The 27,734-nt window shown below is 43.2% G+C and overlaps 1 protein-coding gene across 2 annotated transcripts in view; it reads right to left on the bottom strand.

Annotated features, from left to right (window-relative positions):
* Positions 1-27,734, bottom strand: part of TMCC3 (transmembrane and coiled-coil domain family 3) — a 266,192-nt gene that overhangs the window by 95,911 nt on the left and 142,547 nt on the right. Inside the window, exon 2 of one of the 2 annotated variants that reach the window (XM_067697566.1) lies at positions 19,256-19,321. The exons of the other annotated variant lie outside the window; for it this stretch is intronic. The gene's annotated coding sequence lies outside the window, so the exon portion shown is untranslated. The remainder of the gene's footprint in view (positions 1-19,255; positions 19,322-27,734) is intronic. 2 annotated transcript variants of the gene reach the window in all.

The raw sequence follows: 27,734 nt of genomic DNA on the forward strand, positions 1-27,734 counted from the left end.
TATTCTGAGAAGTAGCATTCTAGTCATGCAAATGTTAGTGGGATACCTACTGTCCTTGGGTAGCTCTCCAAGCCAGTAACATAATCCAAAAGCAAACGCTTCAGATGTTATTGTGTCCCCTTTACTAACTGAAAAGGCTGTTCCACTGTGAGAAAGGCACATCTTTACAGAAAAAAAAAAATTTCTACTGCTTCTCATAGAGTTCTACATTTTTGTGGAAAATATCATTTAACAAGCCAGTGGTAGCTGGAGGGGCTGAGTAGGTTCAGTTACCAGCTAGGAGGCTACTGCTCTCTACTAGGCTTGGAATAGAGTGGAGAATTCAGCTGAGAAATGCTGTGGGATAGAAAGAATAGGACTTACTGATTCCCCAGATATGGTGTTCTAAAGGGTTCGAGGAGGACTCCTGAGCAATTGGTTGGGTGACAGGTGCAACCCCAGAGGAGCCAGAGGGGACGTGCAGGAGTGTAGGTACATTCGGACAGACTGAGTGGCCATCGAGTGCAGATGGAAGTAAACAGATGGATAAGTAAGACTGGAGGTCAGAAGAAAGGGAGGAACAAGAGAGTTGAGTGCGGGAGCTGTAGGCACTTCGATGCTCTTTGAAGCCAAGCGTGGTCTAGAAGAGAGAGCAAGATGAGAGGGGAAGGGTCTGCAACAGACCCAGAGAGATGCTGGACTATCTCGATAGCCTCCTAACCAGCTCCCTGCCTCCACCCTTGCCCCCAATAGTCTATTCTCCAAACACAATCCAGGGTGATTATTTTAAAACTAAAGTCATTCTTTTGCTCAAAACCCTCCAATGGCCTCTAAGTTCACTCGAAGTAAAGCGAAGTCCTTACAATGCCTGAAAAATGCCTCAGGATCTGCTCTGCCCCTCTCTTCACCCCAGGCTGCTTCTCCGACTTCATCTCCATGTCTACCCCTCTCCTGCTGGCCTCACTCTGCTCCAGCCTCACCGATTTCTTGCTGTTCCTCAAATGTACCAAGTACTTCTTGCCTCAGGGCCTTTGCACTTGCTGTTCCCTTTGCCTGAATGGTCTTCTAGATATTCTACGTGTATTACTTCCCACTTCCTGAGATCTCTAGTTAAATATAAGCCAACCAGTGAGGACTTCCCTGAGCGGCCTATCCTAAATTGAAGCATTCATCCATTCCCCTTTCGCTGCTTTCTAAAGCTTATTAATATCTGATATATAACCACTTGACATATAGTTCATTATATATAATATAGTATTATATAACATAGTAGTATATGCTATATACTATATTTATATTTACTATATGTCAATCACCATCTGGTATAGTATATATTAATTTTTATAATTTCCCAGCTCCAAATGTAACTCCACGAAGCCACCAACTTAATTTTATTCACTGCTGGATTCCGAGAGCCAAGAAAATTTCCTGGCAAGAAATATGCACTTGCTAAATGATTTATGGAATAAATTCCAACATTTCATGATACCATAGAAAAAGTAGAAGGGATTGAAGGTGTTAAGAGGAAAACAAGAAAACGGTGTCACTGAAACCAAGGAAGAGTGTGCTGCTAAAAGCAATGGTTAACATTTATTATTGCTTATCGCTGTAGCAGACACTGTGCTAACTACTTCTCATGAACTATCTCATTTAGACCCCGCTACAATCCTACGAGGAAGTTAAGTAAATTTCCCAAGGTCACTATGTACACTAAATCCTGCTGAGAGAGGAATTAAATTGTGTCCTAAAAACTGCCCACTGAATTGATTCACATGGAGACCACTGGTGAGCTTAAGAAAAACCTGGCAGTGTCCAGACTGGAGAAGAGTGAGAGGTGAGAGGGAGAGGAGGAAACGAGGACAGGGAAGCAGCCAGGTCTCCCCAAAGTTGGCCTGTGAAGGAGAGGATGGAGAGAGAGCTAGGGCTACAGTTAAAGGGAAGGTGGGTTTTTTTCTGTTCTTTTTTAAATTGAAGTATAGTTAATATACAATATTATGTAAGTTACAGGTGTACAATATAGTGATTCACAATTTTAAAAGATTATACTCCATTTATAATTATAAAATAATGGCTATATTCCCTGTGCTGTACAATATATCCTTGTAGCTTATTTTATACAAAAGAGTTTGTTCTTCTTACTCCCCCACCCCTATCTTGCCCCTCCTCCCTTCCATCTCCCCACTGGTAACCACTAGTTTGTTCTCTGTATCTGAGAGTCTGCTTCTGTTTTGTTACATTCACTAGTTTGTTGTATTTTTTAGATTCCACATATAAGTGGTATCATACGGCATTTGTCCTTCTCTGACTTATTTCACATAGCATAACACCCTCCAAGTCCTTCCGTGTTGCTGCAAATGGGAAAATTTCATTCTTTTTTATGGCTGAGTAGTATTCCACTGTGTGTGTGTGTGTGTGTGTGTGTGTGTGTGTGTGTGTGTGTGTGTGTATCTATCTATCTATCTATATATATATACCATCTTCTTTATCCATTCATCTGTTGATGGACATTTAGGTTGTTTCCATATCTTGGCTATTGAAAATAATGCTGCTATGAACATTGGGGTGCATGTATCTTTTTGAATTAGTGTTTTGTTTTTTTTTCCGGAGATGTACCCAGGAGTGGGTATATGGGAGTTCTACTTTTAGTTTTTTGCAAAACCTCCATACTGTTTTCCACAGTAGCTACACTAATTTAGAATCAAGGTGGGTTTTATTTTAGGTGACAACAAGATAATTTGAATTTCTAAAACACAATCCCTTTTAGAGTTTTGCTTAGCAACTCTATGGGAGCGATCAGCATAGATAAGGTATTTGTTTTCCCTGTTTCCTGCTCCAAAGAAATTCAGATTTTTGCTTACAAAGTTGGTTTTTAAAAATCCTTGGCTATGCATAAAAATTGCTTGCCACATCCTACAGGATGGAGAAATCTATAGAAAAGATGTGTAATTAGGTCAACATAAAAAAGAAACAAAAAGACCTGCTCCAGTTCTCTTGGAAAGCTGAAAAATCAGGGCTTTAGAAGACTCAATGGAGCCATACTATTCTGTGACAACGCGCAGGAGAGGCCCACACACTGGACCTCCGAGGCAGAAAACCCAGCTGGCTGGTCCTTCTGGGCTAGCCACCGTTGAACTTTGTCACCCTGTGCAATCTGCCCAACTTCAGTGTCAGGATAATGTTTATTATGGCTCTCTTGGCTCTGGGCAGAATCAGATGAGGGGAGCCAGTAAAAGGGCTTTAAACAAATGCGAGGTATTGCCAGTATTTCCTGTGACTGAAGGTAAGTAAGCATCAAATGATACTTACTATAATGTATGCAGCCTGGAAGCAACCTGTTTGGATATGTGTACAAACATTCACCAACTGATTCAAGGGAACAAAAAAAAAAATTCAGCGGTTTCTTAACAATTCCACAAGGTCATTTATTTAGACCTGCATATTTACTTTTCATTCCTACAACTGGTGCTGTGGAAGCTGACTGACTGTGAATCAGGTTAAACCAGGCCTAAGCTTGAAGTGCTGTCTGCTCTCTGAAAATGCTGACTGTGACATACTTACTTTCAGTTTGCTCTGAATCTGACAATGTAGCAATTCTGTACCCAGATCCTGGCACATCTAAATGCCTGTGCATTTACTAACCAAAGAAAAACCAGTACAGCCAGTCTAATTATAGACTAAACAAGCTTCCAGCCTCTCTCCTAAACACTTCCCAATTGAGGCCTTACTTAGGGCAAGATCACACATGACTCCAGCCCTGTACCAACTCCCTGAATGCGTTCATTTCTTATGGAGACATGGACATGGCCACCTCCAATTAGAGGGACAAAGAAGAGAACGGTTAGGGCTTTACTTTTAATTTTTAAAATGTGAAACATCAAGTCCTGCCCTTTAGCTATCACTGTATGTTACAAACATTGAAAATGTTGAACGGGGTGGGGGGGTGGAGATGGTGGATTAAGTGTTACAGAGACCAAATGCATCAGGCGTTTCACTTATGTAACATTCTGGGCTCCAAGAACCTCTGAGTAGGAGTGAATCAATCCCACATTCAAGCAGATACCAGCTAAGTCACCCTTTCCACACAATTCTTCCCGGCATCCTCCTCTCTCTCTGCAAAACAAGATTGGTTCTCCTTCCTTTCCCGGACCCCCAGAGCCTGGGGTCCTCTGCTGCCCAATGATAGTAACACTCAAATTGCACCATCTGGGCTCCTGCGGCTGTAGCTAGCAACAGCCAAGGTGGGGCTGGGGAGAGTAGAACTTCGGTGATGCACTGGTGACTTCTAAAAGAGTTGCCTTCTAAGGCTGCCAGAGAATTCTCCTTGTCTCCAAATCGGCCCTGACTAGGATATTGAGTATTTTCAATGGAAAAAATGGGAGGAGGGCTTCCCTGGTGGCGCAGTGGTTGAGAGTCCGCCTGCCGATGCAGGGGACACGGGTTCGTGCCCCGGTCTGGGAGGATCCCACATGCCGCGGAGCGGCTGGGCCCGTGAGCCATGGCCGCTGAGCCTGCGCGTCCGGAGCCTGTGCTCCGCAACGGGAGAGGCCACGACAGTGAGAGGCCCACGTACCGCAAAAAAAAAAAAAAAAAGGGAGGAGTCGGGTGGGAGAGGAAAAAGAAGGCAGTACAATTCTGCTTTACTGGGTGTTTGGCACCCGAGACTGAAGTTGGACTAGGAAATAAATATAATTGAAACCAAGTCCCCCTAAAACAAAGTTCCCTTACCAAGTTGATGATTAAACACTCTCTCCAAAACTGTAGTCCCATTCTTGTCCCCTCTGACCTCAATTCTGTGCTAACTGAACACTAATCAACCAGTCAGACGACTAAGATTGCTGTTGTCAATAACATTGTTAATGTACTAAAATTGCTATTCTAGATGTCATCTTTAACGTACAAACTCAGGTTGTTTCTCTACGGCAAGATGAGCTCACAGATCCCCAAGCCATGGACCACCCGGACAGAGAATGGTAAACCAGAGACATACTGACTTCCAAAAGCACCATTAAGAAATGTCACAAGACGATGATGACCAGGTTCTTTGTTCTTCTCCTTAAAATGACCCCTAACTCAAAGACCAAGCTGGAGTGTATCTGAGGCTTGTCTCCCACTCCCTGGCTTGGCGCTCTGCAAGAAGTCCTTACTTTGCTGCAAACTCCTGCTGTCAGTTTGGCTTTCCGCGCTGCGGGCACACAAGCCCTTTGCTTGGTCACATGATGATTATCACCATTGGTGAACTTCCACAAACTACCTCCGACCAGACTTTCCCTCCTCCCCTTCTGCAGCTGGCCCACCCTCCGTGCCTCAGCCATCCTGCATCGCTCACCATTCCCTACACGTGCTAACCTGCCTCATCTCCGTGCTTTGCACTCCCGCTGATGGGATAACCCCTCCTCTCTCACAGAAACCCCACCCTCTGGGCCCAGATCAAATGCTCCTCCCCAAAGAAGTCTTCCTCAATTATTAGAAGCAATAACTTCTTCCTCTCACCCCAAATAACATTTTGCCTACATCAGTAAGTAAAGTTGGTAATAAGCTTACTTACTGAGCACACACTAGGGGACAGGAATCATGCGACGCACTTTATACATTTTATTTCCTTTAATCCTCACAATGACCTCCATGAGGACACACCGTTATTACTATTGTTCCCTTTTGTAGATGAGAAAACTGAGGTAGAGAAAGGTTAGGTACTTTAAAAGGGCAGTGGGGGCACTGGACTGGGGCCGGTTTGACTCCAGAGCTCACATGTTCTACTGCATCTTGCCTTGTATTGTAATGATTTGTGCACGTGTCCCACCTGCTCTATGAATTTCTGAGGTCATATATCTTTGGATATCCCATTATATTAACTCAGGGCCTGGCTCAAAGTGGGTGCCTGAATTTGAGCCAAAGTAATTTGGTGTGGTTTTATGCATCTCTAGATAGATCACTGGGCCTGATTTTCCCAGGCATATGATCCCTCTCGACTGCATCCAGCATAAAGGCTTTAGGACAAGTCAAGAGCAGCAATTATAACTGGCCGTCCAAAGTCAAGAATCCAAGACCTAGGGAAGTAGGAGAAATACGATCCTTGAAACTTTCAAGCAGCGTCAAAGGGGCCCACAGGGCATGGGTACCACTGTTTCCTAATTTTAGTGACCAGGTATCTGAGACATATAAGAACTCTTAGAATGGCGAGTCCTAGGACGGTCTTTCTTTGCAGGTAAGTTTATTATAAATGTATGTGTGTTGCAGTCAATGTTTCTTCATATTCTCTGTTTTCAGTCTCGTGGAGAAAAATAAATTCTTGTTGAGAGCACATGCCGATATGGCTCAAACAGCAGATGGGCTTTCATGTTAAGTGGACTTGGTCTGAATGTTCTGTGGAGAAGGAAAAAGTCTTCCTCGACCCTCTTAGGGTCCCTGGCTGGGCCTGAAAAGTAAATTGACAGGAGAAAAGCATACATGTTTATTTAACATAAGTTTTACATGACACGAGAGCCTTCATATGGAAATGAAGGCCCCACAAAACAATTAAGCCTGAGTATGCTTACGCCAGGTTTGGTGGAGATTGTACAGTGGTGGAGGAATATGATAGGTTAAGGAGTGTGAGGTAACTGCAATAAACTGGGGGAAACCTGGCAAATCCTGTTTGTTCAGGTTCTCTCCGAGGTCCCTTTGTCTTTGGAGATAAGGATGCTCCTTTCCTCCAGGTGTAGGGAAGACACCTCTCCCCTGAGGGTTTTAGAACCTGTGTCAGGGGAGAACACAGAGGAAAGGTCAGGGTGACCCTCCTGCTTGTGCTGTTTTCTCAAATTCCTTCAGCTAAAAATATTCAATATGCCAAGTGCCATATTTTGGGGTAGCGTGTCCTGAACCCCATCAGTCCCAAGTCTGCCCCACTTTTGCGACTTAACATTTGTGCCTGGGTCTCCCTGTCTGATAACGGAGGTAACATCAGCACCTATTCATCCGTAAGGTGACTGGAGGACAGAATGGGATAATGCCTATAGAACACCCAGCACTGTATAGTCAGGAAACATTAGCTCTTATTATTTAGCAATTACTATTATTAATATTAAATGGCTACTGTTGGAAGTCATGGTTTATAGCTCACAGGAACACTTCTTTCATCTGAAAAATTCCTCACTGAAGTTTATTGGTTAGTGTGATTTTTTTCTGCTCTACAGAGCTAACAGTGAATATAGACACCCACACCTCTGAACATAAAGAATGAGGAGAGATAAACTGTAGCAGGACCATCTAACAATTAAAGCTGCTTGAAATCTGAGACTGTTAGCAGCCCCCCTTTCTGTATCCAAGGGAAGATGCCTCATATGGATGTTGCCTTTGGTTCAACTTCAGCCCCCTAAGGTCCTACTTTTAAGAGCCTAGCCACTTTCCCCAGCTACTTACAATGCTGATTCTCAAACTTTAGAGGCCATAAGAATCACTTAGGGTGTTTAACAAATGCATATTCCCAGGCCCACCACAAAGCATTATGATTTTTTTTTTTTTTTTTTTTGCGGTATTCGGGCCTCTCACTGCTGTGGCCTCTCCCATTGCGGAGCACAGGCTCCGGACGCGCAGGCTCAGCGGCCATGGCTCACGGGCCCAGCTGCTCCACGGCATGTGGGATCTTCCCAGACTGGGGCACGAACCCGTGTCCCCTGCATCGGCAGGCGGACTCTCAACCACTGCGCCACCAGGGAAGCCCAAGCATTATGATTTAATAAAGAGCATCCCAGGTGATTCCAATAACACTGGTGCGAAGTAACTGACACCTTAGAAATACTTAACATGGGTAAGTTTATTTCCTGCATTAGAAAAAGACAGAAAAACTTCTTTTAATTTTCTAACTATCTACATTTTAAAAAAAAACGAATGTTGGGGCTTCCCTGGTGGCACAGTGGTTAAGAATCCTCCTGCCAATGCAGGGGACACGGGTTTGATCCCTGGTCCGGGAAGATCCCACATGCCGCAGAGCAACTAAGCCCGTGCGCCACAACTACTGAGTCTGTGCTCTAGCGCCTGCGAGCCACAACTACTGAGCCCACGTGCCTAGAGCCCATGCTCCGCAACAAGAGAAGCCACTGCAATGAGACGCCCACACACTGCAACTAGAGAAAGCCGACATGCAGCAATGAAGACCCAACGCAGCCAAAAATAAATAAATAAGTGGGTGTGTCTATTAGCTATGACTTATTCTGGTGAGTAATTTTTAAAGTCTCCCTTAACTTCTTGTTGCTGATGAAACACTGAACAGTTACTCTATTGTTCCTTCCCAAGGTTGTAGACTGGTGTATTATTTTAAGACAGGCCAAGATCTTAACATGGTTCTTCTGATTCTGGGACAGGGGGCCTGAGTTTACTATTACTAACAAACTCTGTGGTTTCCCTTCCAAATGGCTACAGTCAGGGTGGTGATGGTGATTACAGAGAACATGATATAAAGAGATGGCTGCAGTCTCTGAAGCAGAGTGCTCACAAACCTAAAATTCAGTAACATCTGATATATAACCATCTGTCAGATATACATACATATATATATATACATATACATACATACATATATATATATAAAATCAATCCGCAGAGATCTGGAACAGAGGACATCAGGAGAGAATGCAGGTGCAAATACTAGATCTGCTCCAGGACCAACCAATCAGAGCATTCATTCCTTTCCCTTGACTCCAATGACTGGGGGCAGCATAGTACTTAAGACCAATAAGACCACAAACTCTAGGGGTAGACTGCCTGAGTTTCAAATCCAGCTCCTCTACTCACTACTGTGTGATCCTGGGCAAGTTACATAACCTCTCTGTGCCTTGATTTCTTCATCTATAAAAGGGGATGTTGTAAAAATAGAGTTGGTTCATAGTAAGTGTTATCATTATTAGATGCTATTATTGGATGGTCATGTGACCCAAACCAAGCCAATGACATTCAGTCCGAGCACTTTTCCTGGAGATACTTCTGCTAGAGTTGCTAAATTGGTGAAAATATAAGCTGAGAACTGCCAGGGGCCACCTGTGGAGAAAGTCTTCCTGAGACTGAAGCTCCCACAGAGGAGAGCTGAGCGACAGAGCAGGCATCTGGGGTCTAATGTTATTGTTTGAGACCAGAACCTAGTCATGCCTGGACATCTAGTGTGGGACTTTTCAATGACATGGGCTATTAACTTCCCCTTTTTTTTAAGTTGGTTTGAGTTGGTTCCAATTAGCTGCAAACAAAAGAATTCTGACCTAGCTTTATTGAGACATAATCCACATGCTATACAATCCCCCCATTTAAAGTATACAATTCAATGGTTTTTAGTACGTTCACAGAGTTGTGCAACCATCACTATGGTGTAGGAGTTTTGATCCAAAACTCCTCAGAGATGGCTCAGTAGGCATGAGGTGTGAATGGTGGTGGAGACGGACATGTACAAATCTGCTTTCAAAGTCGCCACAATTTTGAAACTACTTTTAAAGTTGGAATCAACCAACTTTTTGATTTGGAAGTGGCTTACAGCTCAGCACAGTATAATGGAAAAGAAGTGAACTGGAAATTAGAACCCCTAGTTTCTTTTGAAGCAAATTATCAAATCCCTATGATCCCTTCATACTCCACATAATTTTATAGTTTTAGTCAAATCCTGTCATTTTTCATGATAAAACTGAGGACCAGACAGGTTAAGCCAACTGCCCAAGCTGACGGAGGGATTTACTCTTAGACACATTCAAGAATACAGTTCAGTTTTCTCTGTTGCTAGTTTCAAGAAGTTCTTACTTTTTCTGCAGGATTTCATAACTCAAGATCCAGGTCAATCCCTTGAAATGCTTGGAGGTTAAGAGAGTCTTTGAAATACTAATCAAATATTTATTCATTAATTCTAGAAATACACTGCGATTAAGGGTATTCCCCAAACTTATGTTCAATTTCAGTGTTGTCTCTCTTCAGATAAGATAGTGTTCTACCTATAACCAAGAGGAAAATTAATATACTTTCTTTAAAGCAGGATATGATAGTTAATGGTAAAAATATTCTATGGTGTTTAGTATGTTAAGTAGATCATGGACTGGCAAGTTTCTACACACGTTTGTGCAATAATCTTGGTTTGCAGAACCAGGAGGTTTAATTACAAAAAAAGTCCTGCTGGGGATAAGGATGGATGATGGTGAAGGGAATAACTGCACTCTTCATCTAATAAAAAGAAAGAGATTTGATAACCAAACTGAAAATTTAGAATAATTTCAGCTCTAACAGCCCGAGGGCCTTTAGATGAGTTAGCAAAGACATAAAGAACCCTTTAGTTGTTAATAATTACAAATCTGTCCATCTGGGCACAAAAGAACTCTCTGTACAGGCTTTTGAAAGTTTTAGAAACACACTTCCTGGAAGAACCTGAGAGTTTGGATCTGGCCAACAAAACGTAATGCAGTCTGGGGCAGGATGCATCGTACTTAGCCATATTCAGGGACAGAAAGGCATTTGCTTTATCTGGGATATCCTGTGAAAACACATTAAGAACACCCAGGGAAATATCATCAGCAAGGGTAGTATTTGTGGTCATCGTTGGGTTTTTTTTGTTTTTTTTTTAACATCTTTATTGGAGTATAATTGCTCTACAATGGTGTGTTAGTTTCTGCTTTATAACAAAGTGAATCAGTTATACATATACATATATTCCCATATCTCTTCCCTCTTGCGTCTCCCTCCCTCCCACCCTCCCTATCCCACCTCTCTAGGTGGTCACAAAGCACAGAGCTGATTTCCCTGTGCTATGCGGCTGCTTCCCACTAGCTATCTATTTCACATTTGGTAGTGTATATATGTCCATGCTACTCTCTCACTTTGTCACAGCTTACCCTTCCCCCTCCCCGTGTCCTCAAGTCCATTCTCTAGTAGGTCTGTGTCTTTATTCCCATCTTAGTCATCGTTGTTTTTAATGCATGTTTTTTCCTCTGTGACTCTAGATAAAATTAGTTGAACCCTGTAAAAGAGTATACTAGATGTTTTATTTAAGTTACAAGCAAGAGGTAGTAGAATTTTTACACGGAGTTCAGTGGTGAGATCTTTGTATGGGCTTCAAGGGGAAAATAGTGAAAAAGAAAGGAAAAATTGTCCATAATTCCACCAGCCTGATACAACTATTATGAGGGCTTTGATGCATTTTCGTTTACTTTTCTCCTAAGTAGTCACTGTATACACTTGCAATTGAGAGGAGAAAAAGCTCTAAGATGTCCTGGAGAGACCTGCCTTTACCGAACTATCTTCCTTCCCAGCACATATATTCTCAGCCTTCAAAACCAACAAGCCCCATCCCATCACCTCAGCTAAGGTGGTTAATACAAGCCCAGGACTCCCAGGGATGCAGGCAAATAAGCATCATCACCAGGCTGTCACCCCCATACAGTTCTGACAGCCCAGTACCCCAAACCTCTCCACTCTGTCCTCAGAACCCTAGTACTTCATCAGCAAATTCCTCTCTATCCTCAAACTTTGAACATTTTCTTCACTTTCTTATTCTAATTGAAACCTTCGGTCACTGCTTCCTCTGCTGTTTTCGCCCCCACTCTCATCGTGCTATTGCCCTGAGTCCACCTCCAAAGTTGGCCTCCTTGCTCCTGTGTCAAACATCTTCCTTTCTCTCTATACTCACCAGCTTTTTTATTTATTTATTTATTTTTGGGCGGTACACGGGCCTCTCACTGCTGTGGCCTCTCCCATCGCGGAGCACAGACTCCGGACACGCAGGCTCAGCGGCCATGGCTCACGGGCCCAGCTGCTCCGTGGCATGTGGGATCTTCCCCGACCGGGGCACGAACCCATGTCCCCTGCATCGGCAGGCGGACTCTCAACCACTGCGCCACCAGGGAAGCCCCATACTCACCACCTTTTAAGAGTTGTCATTAGACTCGACCACAGGCTGCTTCTCCTCGCTGCAGTTACCAAGAGAAAGTCACCCCCTATCACTCTCCTCTCATTCTTTTTTTTTTTTGGCCATGCTGCACGGGCTTGGGGGATCCTAGTTCCCCAACCCGGGATTGAACCCAGACCCTTGGCAGTGAGAGCGCGGAGTCCTAATAACCGGACTGCCGGGGAACTCCCCATCTCCTCTCATTCCTTAAAGAGTTTAGCCCCTGACTCACTGTTACCTTTGCCAACATTACTTATGTTATAAAATACTTCGTGATTTCCAAATCCACAGGGCAGCCTCCCAATAGCCCTGCCTCTAGATTCCTTGACCACTTTTCCATCAAATATCTTGTCCTCCACCCTACCTCAGCTTCCCCCACAGTCATGCTCTAGACCGTGTCATTGCCAAAACCCCGCTGCCTCTCTCATCCATTTCAAGCATCCCAGCCACCACTTCCTTGATTTCCAGCTCACTCCCCTCAGTACCCTCCCAATCCACGGAGACCTATGATGCACTGATCCTACCATCTGTTCACTATCATTAATATCCTCCACATCTCCCCTTAGCTTCTTAAAGCAGCTTATCATTCACTTACTTATATCCCCAACTCCCTTGCCTCTCCTTCCCTTCATAGTATTCACCCAGCAAAACCATTGCCTTGGTTAAATCTGACTCTCCCCTTACTCTGTGCCTGCACGAGTGTAGCTCAGCATGGCTGGAAAAGAACATACCCATGTGGCTGCTGTCATCTTAGATCCATGACCAGAAACCAGGATTGCCACCTGGTAATCCTACATTTCCCTGGTCCCTCTGCTCTTCCTCTCTCCTAGACGGTTAATTCATGCTCCTCTCTCTTCAAACCTCCAATACCTCCTCCTCCCCTGTCCTCACCCTTGGCTCATGATTTTGCTTTCCACTTCTCTGAAAAAAAAAAAAAAAAAAAAAAAGTAGCAACCAGGAGAGAACTTCCACAAGTTACCACTGCCACATCGACCCACCATGTGCATCGGTGCCCATACACACACTGTACTTTCCCTCCTGTCGCAGATGAATTGTCTGTGATCCTGAGGCCAACCCTCTCTTCCTGCTCTGCATCCCAAACCCCCTTCCCTACTCAAGGGCGTCTCGCCAGCGATTCTCCCCTCTCTTTCTTGCATCATCTTATTTTCTCCCTCACGGATTGTTTACAACAGCACACAAACATGTTGTTATCTTCCCATTCTTAAAAATCCCTCTCTTGACCTCATTAACCTCCATTAAAACTAAGTCAAATCTTGTCCATCCGGCTTAAAACCCCTGACATAGCTCCCATCCCACTCAGAAAAAGGCCAAAATCCACCAAAGACCTCCACAGCTGGACCTCACCTACTCCTTCACCCTCTGTGCCTCGGCTCTTCAGTTTTCCAAGCACACATGCCCAGCATGCTTTATTGGGGCCTTTGTACTTGCTGTTCCCTCAGGCTGAACACCCATTCCCTCACTTCACACCTTTAACCAAATGTGTCATCTCAGTGAGGCTTTCCTTGGCCTCCCTGTGTAAAACTGCAATGCGACCACACTCTCGATACTCCGTTCCCTGCTTTATTTTCCTTCTTTGCACTTACCGCTTTCTAACATATAATGTACTTACTTGCTAGGTTTATTGACTGTTTTCCCCAGTCAATATCCACAGAGCTGGAATATAAACCCTGTAAGAGCAAGAACTTTTTGTCTACTTTGTTTACTGCCAATGTATCCTCAGCACTGCAGTGCTTGGCACGTAGTAGGTGCTCAATAACTATCAGTTGAATGAATGAATGGTTAAAATTAAAGACACCGGCATAATGTCTTATAATTTTAAAGTTTTCACAATCATGTTTATTTACAATTCTCCTACAGCATCTGCATTAGAGTTCTCTGAATCAAACACAAGGACCTTCGTTTTATCATGTTCTACTGTAAACATGTCCTTGTCTTTCAAATAGAAATTGATTTCAGAATGGGAAAAGTGAAAATCTTGGAGCACCTTCAGTAATTCACCGAGTCTCTTTCCCTGCTTTAATTTTGGTTTATACTGAGTTTGGTTTGGAGGGAGGAAGCCTTTGTCTTGGGGAGTAGAGAAGACCGTGGGAGGATTTAAGAAAGAATACCTGGCAACAGAAAGCATCATTCAGAGCTTAGAAAGAAACCCGTTCAGAGAGTAAGGGGAAAAAAAATAGTCACTGGAAAGAGAAGGTGGAATCAGTCACATACCACCTGAGAATATGGTTCTCTGAGTCAGAAGAACACTGTGGCCCAAAGCAGCTTCCAAGATCAAAGGAAAAGTGGCATTCCACAATAGAAATAAAGATTTTAGCCATGATTAAAAGTAAAAATAAAAACAAACCCACAACAGAGATTCCAAAACAACAGGGAGACAGTGAGCTCTGAAGCTGGAAAGACCTCAGTCTGAGGCTGGTCCCCCCACTTCCCAGCGCTGGGAGGTAGTTCTAAGCGCTGCCTGGGAAACGGGAGGGGCTGCGCGGATGTTAGCTCCTCCCCCACCCCAACCCCCACTGTGTCCCCAGAGCCCAGCATGGGCTGTAAGACACTGAGCGGATGCCGAACAAATAACACTTTAGTGCACAAATTCATAACCCAGGAGAAGGAACTTCTCAAATCGAGCTGCCTCTACCTTTGCACCAGACTTCACAGAATTTGCTTGTTTCTGTTTATTTTTTTTCTCACTTCACTGCACCCTCTCACCGTCTCCTTAATCCACTCCTGAAATCATCTTCCCATTTGTTGTTTGTGTCTCCACTCCACAATGGAGCTGGCGTTGGAGACATCAGTCTCTCAGCTACCAAACATTAATTTCCATTTAAAAACAAAGTGTTTTAGCAGAGAAATGGGACTCAAGAGGCACTGTGCACCCTGGGCTCCTCCACTTATTACTCCAGGCTGACAGATTTTTCATCAAGTTATTGTTTTTCTCCTCTGGAGGAAAGCTTATTTCCATAGAAGGATTTCCCCGCTTTGTGCTCATTCTTGGTTCACAGTTTCAGTGTTTACTTTTGCTTTTTATCTTTGCATAATCCTTTCAGTTTCAAGAATCTAAAGAGATTCTGGATTGGAATCCCTTGCCCTTCCCTGAAAATATCTCTGGTTCCTGCCAATAGGGGTTGACACATTTCCCTAATGTTCCTTTCACATCTTTGTAATGCGAAAGGGTGCTGGTAAATTGTGTGGACAAGCCTCAGATAACCTGGTGTTTGTTTATGGGATATTTTTCAAGTCTTCAGCCAAGACTGTGCAACAATAAGTTCGTTTCAATGGAGTTCCTGGAGAGAGGGTTCCAGATCCGTCTGGACTACGTAACCACTGACCTATTCAGAAGCCCAGCAGAGTTAAAGAGGTGCAGGGTCTCTTTGCTTGGAAGGCTGGGAAGCCCATTCCTCAGAGAACATCTATGCCCACTGAAGCAAGAGGCTGCTCTCCCCAAGCAAAAGAGGGAGGGGGACTTGGGAACTGCTTGGTAAACACTGGAGCAGCAAAAAAAGTGACGTGAGGAGGGCACCCCCAGCAGAATATAATCTCCATGAATGAAGGCAGAGGCCTCTTCTTGTTTTGTTCACAATGTCTCCAGCACCTAACTATGTGCACAAGTAATAATTACTGTTCAATAAATATTTATGGAATGAATGAATGAATCAGGTAGAAGGACAGGGCACCACGAGCATCCTCTTGAATAAAAAGGGCAGTTTTGGAAGGTGTTAAATATGCTGTTGCCATGTTAAGTTTTACTAGAAAATGTTTGTAATTCTACTGAAACCCCCGGTTGCTGTGGCCTGGAGAATAAAATGAGTCACCAAAGCTTTTTTTTTTGCCATATATGACAAACCAAAAAAGGGGGCTTCAATCAAAAACTATAGGGCTTAGTATGGGCCAAATATGGTGCTAGGCAGGAGATGAAAAACTAAGATAATGACTCTTATACACAGAGCTATATCTATGTGTTATTATGTATGTGTATATAGAAATATACAGTTACTATTTATCATCACTTGCCTCATGTCAGACTCCGGTTAATTCTTCTAATACCACTAAGATGTTGTAGCATTATTGTTTCCATTTTACAGACACAGAAATAGAGGCCAAGAAGTTTAAAAAAAGGCTGAATATAAGGCAACCTTGACAATAAGGTGATTCTTCCTTTCCCCAATGAAAAAATTACCCTCTTCCCAAGATTCTTGGCTAACTTGAATAAGAAAGCTTTTAGAAACAGTACAAAATAAAGACAGTACAAAATCTCTTATATGCACTATTCAAAATAAGGAACCCACCAGAGTCACTTACTTAATTCTTCTTTTGGCCAGAAGAAGAAAAGACAGAAATAAACTTTGAGGATCCCTTTCTGGAAAAGATAATCAAAACTTTATATAACCTTGGGGAGCTATAGTTACCAATTTGAATAATGTTACCCCACGACAATTAATTGACAGGTAATGTTATTTGCATTGGAGATACTATTAAATTTTAGAAAATCTGGATGTCTCCAAGTGGGTTTCTTAGAGACAACTCTAAAAAGGTGTTTAATGGTTACTAAAAACAGAGTAGGATTTTATTATGGGAAGGTTTTCAGCCTTCAACTTTATCCAACAGCTTTCCCTTCTAAACTGCCTTACTGTTTAACTCTCAGTCTCTGTACTTACATTAACACCCTCTCTTGCAGGCCTAGGGTTTTTTTAACCAGCAATTGCTAAAAAGGAAAACTGTTGTTTCAGGTCACAGACAAGATTTCTTTGCTGAATCTGAGTCAGAAACATAGAAAGTAAATCTAAGCCTAAACCAAAGAATATGAGAATAAATAGATTTTAGGAAGGAATGTAAGACCTATAATATTTCTCTTCTAGGGAGGTGAATAATATGTAATCAATATCTATTAACATTTATCAATTTGATTCAATACACATATTTCAAATGTCGTCTTCATCACTATAGCTACTTGAGTCAACTAATAGTTTCCTGCAGTCTTTACTATGTCTACCTTGTTTCCTTAGTAGAAACACACGACTACAAACATAGCTCCTTTCCCCATCATGTTGTTCAAACAGCTGCATATTATTACAAAACATATTTACCAATTCTCAGAACTGAACACTGGATTGTTTCCAAATGCTCAATATTACAAAGGACATTGAAATAAACATCCTTAAGGATAAGCCTGTGCATATGTTCTTAATGATGTCTACAGGATATTGCTAGGTCATAAAACTGAAGGGGACCCTATGGGGTCTTCCGAGACAGGCCCCCCCCACCCATCCCCACCTCCCTGTGTCTCCAGCCTCTTCCTTGTAAAAAAGCTTTAGCCTCCCAGGCCTTCCCCAAGTTCCAAAGAGCAAATTTAATCAGAAAAGTTACAAAATCAGAAATAAACCAAACAAAGTCAAACAAGACAAAATTATGACAGTTTAACCATAAAACAAAGTTAAGGATCTTTAGTTCCTCCTCAAGGGCCATAGGTAATATCCTGAGCCATATCTTTGAGTTGTTTTATAGATACTAAAACCCCCATCAGGTGGAAGAAGTTAACTGCATGCTAACCAACAGCACATAGACCCCAGACTGGTTAAAATCAGAAAGTTGATGATTGAGATTCCCAAAACATCACCCTGTTACCTCACTATCAACCAATCAGAGAACTGAACACAATCTGATCACACACCCCATGACCCTCTCCCTCACACTTTCTTTAAAAACCCCTCCCTGAAAGCCACTGGGGAGTTTGGGTCTTTTGAGCATGAGCTGCCATTCTCCTTGCTTGGTGCCCTACCATAAACACTGTACTTTCCTTCACCACAACCCAGTGTCAATAGATTGGCTTTGCTGCAAGTCAGGCTAGCAGATATTAGTTTGGGTCAGTAACAGTCAAAGGTGTGCTTATTCCTAAGGTTTTGTTTTGTTTTTTAACATCTTTACTGGAGTATAAAAAAAAAATGTACTGATTTTGACTAGTTGAAGCCTCACACTTCTCTGAGAAGAATATCTTACTATGTTCAGTTTATAAATAAGTGAACTGAGACTTTTTTTTTTTTTTTCCGGTACGCGAGCCTCTCACTGTTGTGGCCTCTCCCGTTGCGGAGCGACAGGCTCCGGATGCGCAGGCTCAGCAGCCATGGCTCATAGGCCCAGCCGCTCTGCGGCATGTGGGATCTTCCTGGACCGGGGCACGAACCCGTGTCCCCTGCCTCGGCAGGCGGACTCTCAACCACTGCACCACCAGGGAAGCCCTGAACTGAGACTTTTAAGAGTTCTGGCTGAGACAGTGAATCAGCTTCAAAGGCTCTGTGGAAGTACCAACGCCAATTCTTTGTCCTCCAACTAAACGATTGCCAGAGACCCTTCCACATGTGCACTTATAAAAGTGATTTGTAACTGTCTACCTGGTGGATCCAGCCATCTGTTGAACAGCTGGAGCCAAGAATGTCAGATCCCGCACAAATGCCAAGAAGCGCGAGAAATGGTCTGCAATCCTCCTCACCATTCCCCGGTCACGCCCAGGGTCAGAAGTAGTGCCGAATACCTTCCAGCTGCCCCTCAGGATCTACTCTACCTTCCCTGGGAGCCCAATCTACATGGGCTGCAGCAGCAGCCTCCAGGTGGGCTCACCGCTGGGGAGCACCGGCAGGAGAGGGGAAAGAAGAGTGAGGCTGGGGTATTCATTCCCCTGGTTTCTATGGCTCACTGTAAGCTGGCTGCATCCTTTAACCAAAAGTCACAGCTCTGGTCAGGCAGCCCCTCACACAGCCTCTTGTCCCCGGGTACTGGGGGCCACTCCCTTCCTCTTCAGCTCTAGGGCTGGTATCAGCCCTTCCGTTACCAGCCTGAAGTAGCCCTGCACATCTCCTGCATTTCCTCTCCACCTCTGTAAGGAGTTTCTTTATTAATTCTCTTGAAATTATGTGTGTGTGTCTCTTCACAGATGTGTGTGTGTCATCTACTTCCTGTTTGGACTCTAGTTGATACTGTAGTCTTGTCAAAGGCCCAAGCTGAAGCCTTCACAGTAAATGAAAAGAAGGACACCACGAGGGCTTCCCTGGTGGCGCAGTGGTAGAGTCCGCCTGCCAATGCAGGAGACACGGGTTCGTGCCCCGGTCCGGGAGGATCCCACATGCTGTGGAGCCGCTGAGCCTGCGCGTCCGGAGCCTGTGCTCCGCAACGGGAGAAGCCACAACAGTGAGAGGCCCACGTACCGCAAAAAAAAAAAAAAAAAAGGGACATATAGAATCTTAGGAAGCCTGGAGGAGGAACAAGAATGAATGGGCTTTCCCAATCAACCCATAAACAAACTTCCCACAAAGAGCTGGTGGTTCCCTCAACATGTAGTAGCACCTATTATGCGGTAGGCCTGGTGCAGGGACTTTCACATACGTCATGTCATCATGTGCTGTGTAGTCTTGAGCAGACTTGCAACCTCTCTGCATCGCAGTTTTTCATCTGTAAAATAAGAAAAATAATAGGACCTACCTTGTAGTGTTATTGAGAGAACTAAATGAGATAATACATGTAAAGTGCCCAAGACAGGACATAATACACGTTCAGTAAATGTTAGCTATTAATAGCAATGATTTAGATGAGACAATAGTTACGATAAGAAGAATAAACAACTCTTAAAACAATCTTCTGAGGTAGATATCATTTCCCTCATTTTAAAGACGAGTAAACTCAGGCCTCATGAGCTACACCACAAAGAAGAGGCAGAAGAGAAATTAACCTGGGGGCTGCTTCTTGATAGTGGGGATAGAAAAGACCACAGTGACCTGCTGACTATGCTTTCTATGTGAGAATGAATTCTTTAATGAGCCCAAAAGACAACTAACCTGTTAGTCAACTAAAATATAAATACTGTCGTCCCTCAGTGTCACCCGGGATTGGTTCCAGGAGCCCTGCATATACCAAAATCCAAGGATGCTCAAGTCCCTTATAGGAAATGGCTTAATATATATGGAATTTTAAAAAGCAGTACCGATGAACCTAGCGGCAGGGCAGGAATAAAGACGCAGATGTAGAGAACGGACTTGAGGACACGGGGTGGGAAGGGGAAGTTGGGACGAAGTGAGAGAGTGGCAGGGACATATATACACTACCAAATGTAAAATAGATAGCTAGTGGGAAGCAGCCGCATAGCACAGGGAGATCAGCTCCGTGCTTTGTGACCACCTAGAGGGGTGGGATAGGGAGGGTGGGAGGGAGATGCAAGAGGGAGGGGATACGGGGACATATGTGTACATGTAGCTGATTCACTGTTGTACAGCAGAAACTAACACAACACTGTAAAGCATTTATACTCCAATAAAGATGTGGGGAAAAAAAAAAAAAAGAAAGAAAATGGCTTGGTATAGTCAGCCCTCCGTATTCACAGATGTGAAACCCGAGGATACTGGAGAGCCAACTGTATAGTTATTGAAAAAATCCCCATACAAATAGACAAACTATTCAAATTATCCAAAACTATTCACAGGTTTGTACAGTTCAAACCTGTGTTGTTCAAGGGTCAATTGTACATATGTGTATATGTATACACAACACATACTGAAAACTAAAATAAAAACCATGATATTTTTTAACCAAGTACCACTGATTTTTTTTGAGTCTTCGATTATTAACAAAATATCTTATGCTAACTGAATTCAATTACTGAATTCACTTGTGCAAAAAGAAGTGGCTGATGCTTTCTCAAAACATCCTGTGAAGAGCTATGGCACCAGAGGTCTCAGACCTTCATCTGAAGATAAAGGTTTCCTCAGGGAGTTATAGGGAATCTATAATTTTAAAACCATATAAAGATGGAAAAAACACTTATGTAAAAGTGATGACATTCTTTAAAATTGATCAACGTCTTCTCATTGTTCACACAACATTTAAGTAATCCTAAAGAAGTTTTATTACTTTCATGTTTCAAAAATAATACACAACATATATTTAGGATCTTAAAATCTCCTGTCATTTTATAGATACCTTCTTTCTACACCTTCCGTTATCTTGCTTTAAATAAAAATTAATTAATTTTTTTACAAAAGGAGAGAAATTAATTCGAATCCTGTTGATACCAAATCTGTATCTATTCCACCTCCCATGTGCCACAATTCACGGTCTACATAAGGGATAACATATGTGACCCACTGCTCTCACACTCTACTCCCTGAATGAGTAATGAAAGAGGGTCCTCTTTCTAGCTGACTCTCAGAATTCCTCCTAACATACTACCCTAAACAGCCACTAAGAGTCAATCAGAGTTGAGCTGTGACAGAAACCTCATCTGCTATCTCTGAAGGAAAACATCAATTCAGATGAACAGGACAAAATCAGATTCAAAAAGAATGTTCATTCCACAGATCAGGAACTTTGCTTTTTTCACTCTGGTTTCTCCAGGGCCTAGAATGATGCCTGGTACATAGGAGGCCCTCAGTAAATGTTTGTTGAATGAATGAATGAATGAAAGCTGTGATCTATAAGAGCAAGTATCATGCCTTCCGGGAGTTTACAGAGAATGAAGATGGACAAAAAGAAGAATATAAACAACCCTAATGCAGATTAGCCTAAGACAGATATCAGAAAAGCGCAGCAAACTGTGGGTAAAACGAGAAAAGAGAGTAGTCTGAATTAGTCTGAGTAACACAGCATTTAAAAAGGCATATGGCATAGCTTTCAAGTATCTTACTGTAGGCCCACAGCCTTCTGAGGCAGACATTCTAATGAAATTGCTTTAAGAAGCAGATAAAAATCATTTATAATTAGTAACACCATTTGTCTTAAAGTGTTTACAATTAAAGTTGATAAATAAATCTTCTTTTTGGAGTAAGCAAATGGGACCTTCAACCCAATTTCTGTGTGGGTAAATCTGAATGAATGAGATTTTAAACTATTTGAACATGAGCCCCAGGGGCTATCACTTGTCCTTTTCCCACTGAAACCTACAGTGCCCTTGTACAGTTTTTTTTTTCCTTAGACCCTAACATGGACATATCTTTAATTTTATAATTTTAATTATAAAAGCCATATATACATATCTGACCGTAAAAGTTCTCAAAATACAAAAGTTTAGAAAGTAGAAGGCAGAGGACTTCCCTGGTGGCGCAGTGGTTAAGAATCTGCCTGCTAATGCAGGGGAAGTGGGTTCGAGCCATGGTCCGGGAAGATCCCATATGCCGTGGAGCAACTAAGCCCATGTGCTACAACTACTGAGCCCGCGAGCCACAACTACTGAGCCCGTGTGCCACAACTACTGAAGCCCGTGTGCCTAGAGCCCGTGCTCTGCAGCAAGAGAAGCCACTGCAATGAGAAGCCCAGGCACCGCAACGAAGAGTAGCCTCCGCTTGCCACAACTAGAGAAAGCCCGTGTGCAGCAACAAAGACCCGACGCAGCCATAAGTAAATAAATAAATAAATAAATTTTAGGAAAAAAGTAGAAGGCAGAAAGCAAGCCACTTTCTCTCCTACCCACCCCTGCCCCCTCCCTCATCATCCAACTCCTCCCCCACCCAAACCACAACAGAGGTAGCAAACTATGGCCCAAGGGCCAAATCCAGCCCGCCACTTGTTTACACACAGCCTGTGAGCTAAAACAACGGTTTTTACATTTTTTAATAGTTGAAAAAACGTCAAAAGAAGAAGAATATTTAGTGGCACATGAAAATCCCATGTAATTCAGTTTGCAATCTCCATAAATAAAGTTCCACTGGCACACAGCGACATCCATTTGTTTGTGTGCTGTCTGTGGCTATTTTTTCACCAGAGTTGCAGAGCTGAGGAGCATCCCTGGTCTAACAGAACAGATCCTATCAGCCTTTCTAAAAACACCTCTTTTTCTAACTCACTATCTTTTATTCATCCATCTCTATATCAAATAAATTGCTCGACACATTGCCTTCTATTTGTCTGCCCACCAGCTTTTCTCCATTCAACTGTATATATTGGCCATCCTAAGGTTTCACAGACCCACCGACTTTCTAATAGGTATTTCACCACTGGCTAAAGCCCTTAAGTGTCTCACAGGCATTTTACCACCAGCCACGCATTCAAGGGCATTTCTTCCCCTCCTCGCTTATCCTGCATACTAAGCACAGGAAGTACCAATTGGAAAGAGTTCAGGAGAAATGGGAGCAATAATCCTGTGATTTCCCTTAAAGTAAACACACCACCCTGGTAATCAATCACTCTCCAACTGGGCTGGCCAGTTCTGGTGGAACGCACCCTACGTAATTGTGCTGTCTGGCTGGGAAAATATTTGCCAAACAAATGTCTTGAGTGAGTGGGGAGCCCTGAACAAAAATGTTAGATTTTATTCTTCTGCCCTTCTAGCTAAAGTGAGTAACTAACTTTAGACTGTGTAGTCCTTATACCTAATTCCCAGCAACTCACAGATTCACTTAGAATCTGACTTTACATTGACTCAGGTTCCACAATTAGTCTGATGGCACTTTGTTGACATTCAATTAGCAAATGTGCTTTTTCTTACAAGATTCCAATTTAGTCAGTAAAGCTGTGCAATTAATGCAAAAATAATTTCTGGGATTATTTTCAGGGATGGTTTGAATGAAGAGTTAAGTTTTTTCTAGAGGAGACTTCCTGTAATAACACATTAAAGAAGATGATACTTTGTTGACATTTGATTCTAGTTTACATTGGTTAAGCAAAGTTGGCAGGTGTTCCAGTTACCTACTGCTGCACAACATACCACGCCAAAATTTAGTGGCTTAAAACAAAGATAGTCATTTATTTTGCTCATGAATTCTGCAATTTGGGCAGTGTTCAGTGGAGACATCTCATCTGTGTTCCATGTGGCACTAACTGGGGTCACTCAGCGGAGGCTGGAGGATCCACTTGCAAGACGACCCACTCACGTGGTTGGTGTGCTGGTGCTGACTGTAACAAGCGTCCTTTTTTCCTTTCCATGGGGGCCTCTTGGTGGGGTGCCTTGGGCTTCCTCATGGCATGGCTTCTAAGACTCAGTGTCCGAAGAAGCCAAGGCAGATGCTGCAAGTCTTCTAATAGTTCACCTCGTATGTCACACAGTGTCATTTCCACATCACTCTACCAATTAAGCAAACCATTTAAAACCAGCTCAAATTCAAGGGGAGGGGAACTTGATCCCATATCTCAATAAAAGGAGTTGCAAGGAATTTATGGCCATCTTTAATCTACCATAGCACATAAAAGAAACAGTGTAAGTGTGTCTCTGAAAATCATGTTTTGGATATCGGACTGGCAGCAAAGAGAAGCCAAGAACAGAATTAGAGTATCTCATGACTGAACCAACTCTCCTGGGAGGAACTAAATCATAGCAGTCAGGCATACAGGCCACCTGGGTGTGATTCCCAGATCATGTACCAGCTATAGGACCATGAGTAACTTGCTTGACCTTTCCATGTCCTCACAGCCTCATCTACAAAATGGGGGAAAATAATGATGTCTACTGCATCGGGTTTGCACAGGGAAACCAAGATTCTGCTTTCTGATTCATTAAAAAAACTTCTAAAGCTGAACTATAACAAATGCACAGAAAATACAAAATAAAAAAGTAATCGATGCATTTTCACAAACTAAACACACTCATCTGACCACCACCAGGATTGGGGAACAATACGGAGTGGTAGGGACTTTGGCAAACAAGAAAGCATTTGTCCCCTCTCAGGGAGACTCTTGGCTTTTGCCAGTGGTTGCCATGTGGGGATAGAGGTGGAGTGTGCAGGCTCAATAAAACATGGTAGAGGGCCAGACTTCGCCCAGGGTCCCTGTCTGGGACTTTGCAGGAGGTTTTGGGACAGAGGTAAGGGGATGAGAAGATCAAAGTGGGCAGAACAAGGGATGTGAGCAGTAGAAAGGTTGACATTTTAGGCGTAGCCAAGCATGGCAGGGATAACGGGTATGGAGTTAACTGGGCACAAGGTTCTGAAAGGAACCTTGGCTTGAACTTGTCCTAACACAGGAAGGCTGGGAAAGACTCAGAGACAAACCAGCCAAATGCTCACCCTTCATATGCGCCACCTATTTCAATCACTAAAGCCCCTTCAGAAGCTCCACTCCCATGAAACTGTCCTCAGTCTTGCTCCTTTCCACACAAAGGGAGACTCTGATGTTCTCTCCTTTCCTCACTGTCTTGTCTTGCTTTCTTACATGCTGCCCTTCTGCGTGGAGGTCCTAAGGTTCTCCCTCTTATGAAATGTCTCGTGGCACACATCCTACTGGAAGATCAAATCCTTTTTGGAAAGAGGCAGACACATATCAGTGAAATGAAGACAAAGTCCTACTCACTGTTCTGTCTATGAAATCTGAGGCACCTGGTAGACCTGTTCAAACAATCGCGAGTCCTCCGCACTCTGGCTGTGGTGCGTGGTTTAAGCAGTGGCTGATGGAATACTGAGCTTGGTGCGAGGAGGCGACATCTAGGATCATTAACAACTAACTGTATAACTGGCAGATCTAGGGAATGGTTGCCCATGGGATGCAGCTGGTGAGAGCGACATCAGGAAGAGGACTGACCTACTCAGAAATATTTAGATCAAACTGCCATCTGAACATTATACCCATGTCTGCAGCTTACTAGACGAGACCGTGCACACAGTAAGCATTTAAGCTCAGTGCTGGGCAAAGAGCAGGTGACCTGTAAACCCCTCCCTTCTCCCCATCCCTCTTCCTCTCTTCCATTTCTCTATCAGGCTGTATGTGGCTACATGAAGCTTTATCTACGCAAGAATCCAGCTAGTTACAGTCAGCTCTTTTTCTCAAGCTCTATGCCCTGACTGATCTGAACGACATGACCACATTGGTTTTCCACTGAGTAGGAAGAAAGATGACTTTGAATCGCTTCATTCGTTAAAGGTGAAGTGTCTAGTTCAGAGATCTTGAGTGTTCTGGATGTACATTCTGTCATTTATAAATCCTCCTTATCTTGGGGGCAGTATGACACAGCTGATTTGTTCATCTGTGTGTACACATTTGTGTGCTCAGCACGCATTCTATTGAGAAATTCAGGTACTTTAAATACATTTGGAAAGAGGCAAGGCATACATTAATGAAATCAAATTGAAGAACAAAAGTTTACTTAAAGTGTCTTTTTTTTCACCCTATATCCTTATTTATAGTGCTTTTTAGTAAGCACTGTCTGGGTTTTTTTTTTTTTTTTTTTTTTTTTGGTCACACCACGTGGCTTGTGGGATCTTAGTTCCCCAACCAGGGATCGAACCAAGGCCCCTGGCGGTGAAAGCATGGAGTCCTAACCACTGGACAGCCAGGGAATTCCCTGGGGTATTTTAAATTACTGTAGCATAAAATAAAACTAAAGAATGATAACCATTTATTGGTTTCTCTTTGGTTAAGACAGCACTAGATTCTTCACACTGAATACAAATCTTTACTCAATAATTTAGGATGGGGGACTTTCCTGGTGGTACAGTGGTTAAGAATCCGCCTGCCAATGCAAGGGGACACGGGTTTGAGCCCTGGTCTGGGAAGATCCCACATGCCACGGAGCAACTAAGCCTGTGCGCCACAACTACTGAGCCTGCGCTCTAGAGCCCATGAGCCACAACTACTAAGCCCGCACGCCACAACTACTGAAGCCTGCGCACCTAGACGTGCTCCACAACAAGAGAAGCCACCGCAATGAGAAGGCCACGCGCAACAACAAAGAGTAGCCCCCGCTTGGTGCAACTAGAGAAAGCCCGCGTGCAGCAACAAAGACCCAACACAGCCAAAAATAAATTAATTAATTACTTAAAAAAAAATTTAGGATGAGCTATAACTTTTTTTTTTTTTTTTGTGGTACGCGGGCCTCTCACTGTTGTGGCCTCTCCCGTTGCGGAGCACAGGCTCCGGACGCGCAGGCTCAGCGGCCATGGCTCACGGGCCCAGCCGCTCCGCGGCATGTGGGATCTTCCCGGACCGGGCACGAACCCGTGTCCCCTACATTGGCAGGCGGACTCTCAACCACTGCGCCACCAGGGAAGCTCAACTAGCACTCCTTGACTAAAGAAAAAGGGCTGCTTCTGGCTGCTGAGAGTCACTTAGATCATGTTCCACTTGGCAACACGACTTTAATTCCTTCTGCAAATAGAGATTCTTATAGCTAGTCCAAGTTCCAAGCAATACGTTAATGACAACAGGAAAAACATATCCACAAAGGGACATATATGTATGTGTGTGTATATATATATATGGGCAGGAGGCCAGCTATTTATATAAAGTCCAATAACTATTTTATTATTTAATCTAGTTAATGTTTCTTAAATTAGGACTTATCTGTCAAATACTGGCTGGAGATCACTTTAAGCAAAACATCTGAAATCCAAAAACCCTCTCCCCAAGTATTTTATCACTTTAAATATGAAACAGTACCTCATATTCATGGATGTGACCTGGTACTCCAAGTTCATTATTTCCTATTCCAAGCCTAATTTGCCTCATATTCATTATTTCTGTCCAATGGCAGGGCTACCTTCCCAGGTACTCAGGCTGAACACTATGACATAATCTTTATTTCTCTTCCTCCTTTACCCTCTGTATCCAATCAATTGCCAAATCCTGGGGATTGTTCTTTCTTAGTTTTTTTTTAATATAAATAACTTTATTTTAGAATAGTTGTAGATTTACAACAAAGTTGCAAAGCTAGTACAGTGTTCCCATATTCTCCTGACCTAGATCCCCCTAATGTTCACATCTTACGTTACCATGGGACATCTGTCACAACTAAGGAAACAACATGATCCAGGGCTGTTAATTAGACTCCACACTTCATTCAGACGTCACTAGTTTCCCCCTCATGTCCTTCTTCTGTGCCAGGACCCCATCTCCAGGATACAGTACATTTAGCCATCGCGTCTCCTTAGTCTACTCTGGTCTGTGACAGTCG

Source organism: Pseudorca crassidens, chromosome 11 (assembly GCF_039906515.1).
Source record: "Pseudorca crassidens isolate mPseCra1 chromosome 11, mPseCra1.hap1, whole genome shotgun sequence".
Taxonomy (NCBI): domain Eukaryota; kingdom Metazoa; phylum Chordata; class Mammalia; order Artiodactyla; family Delphinidae; genus Pseudorca; species Pseudorca crassidens.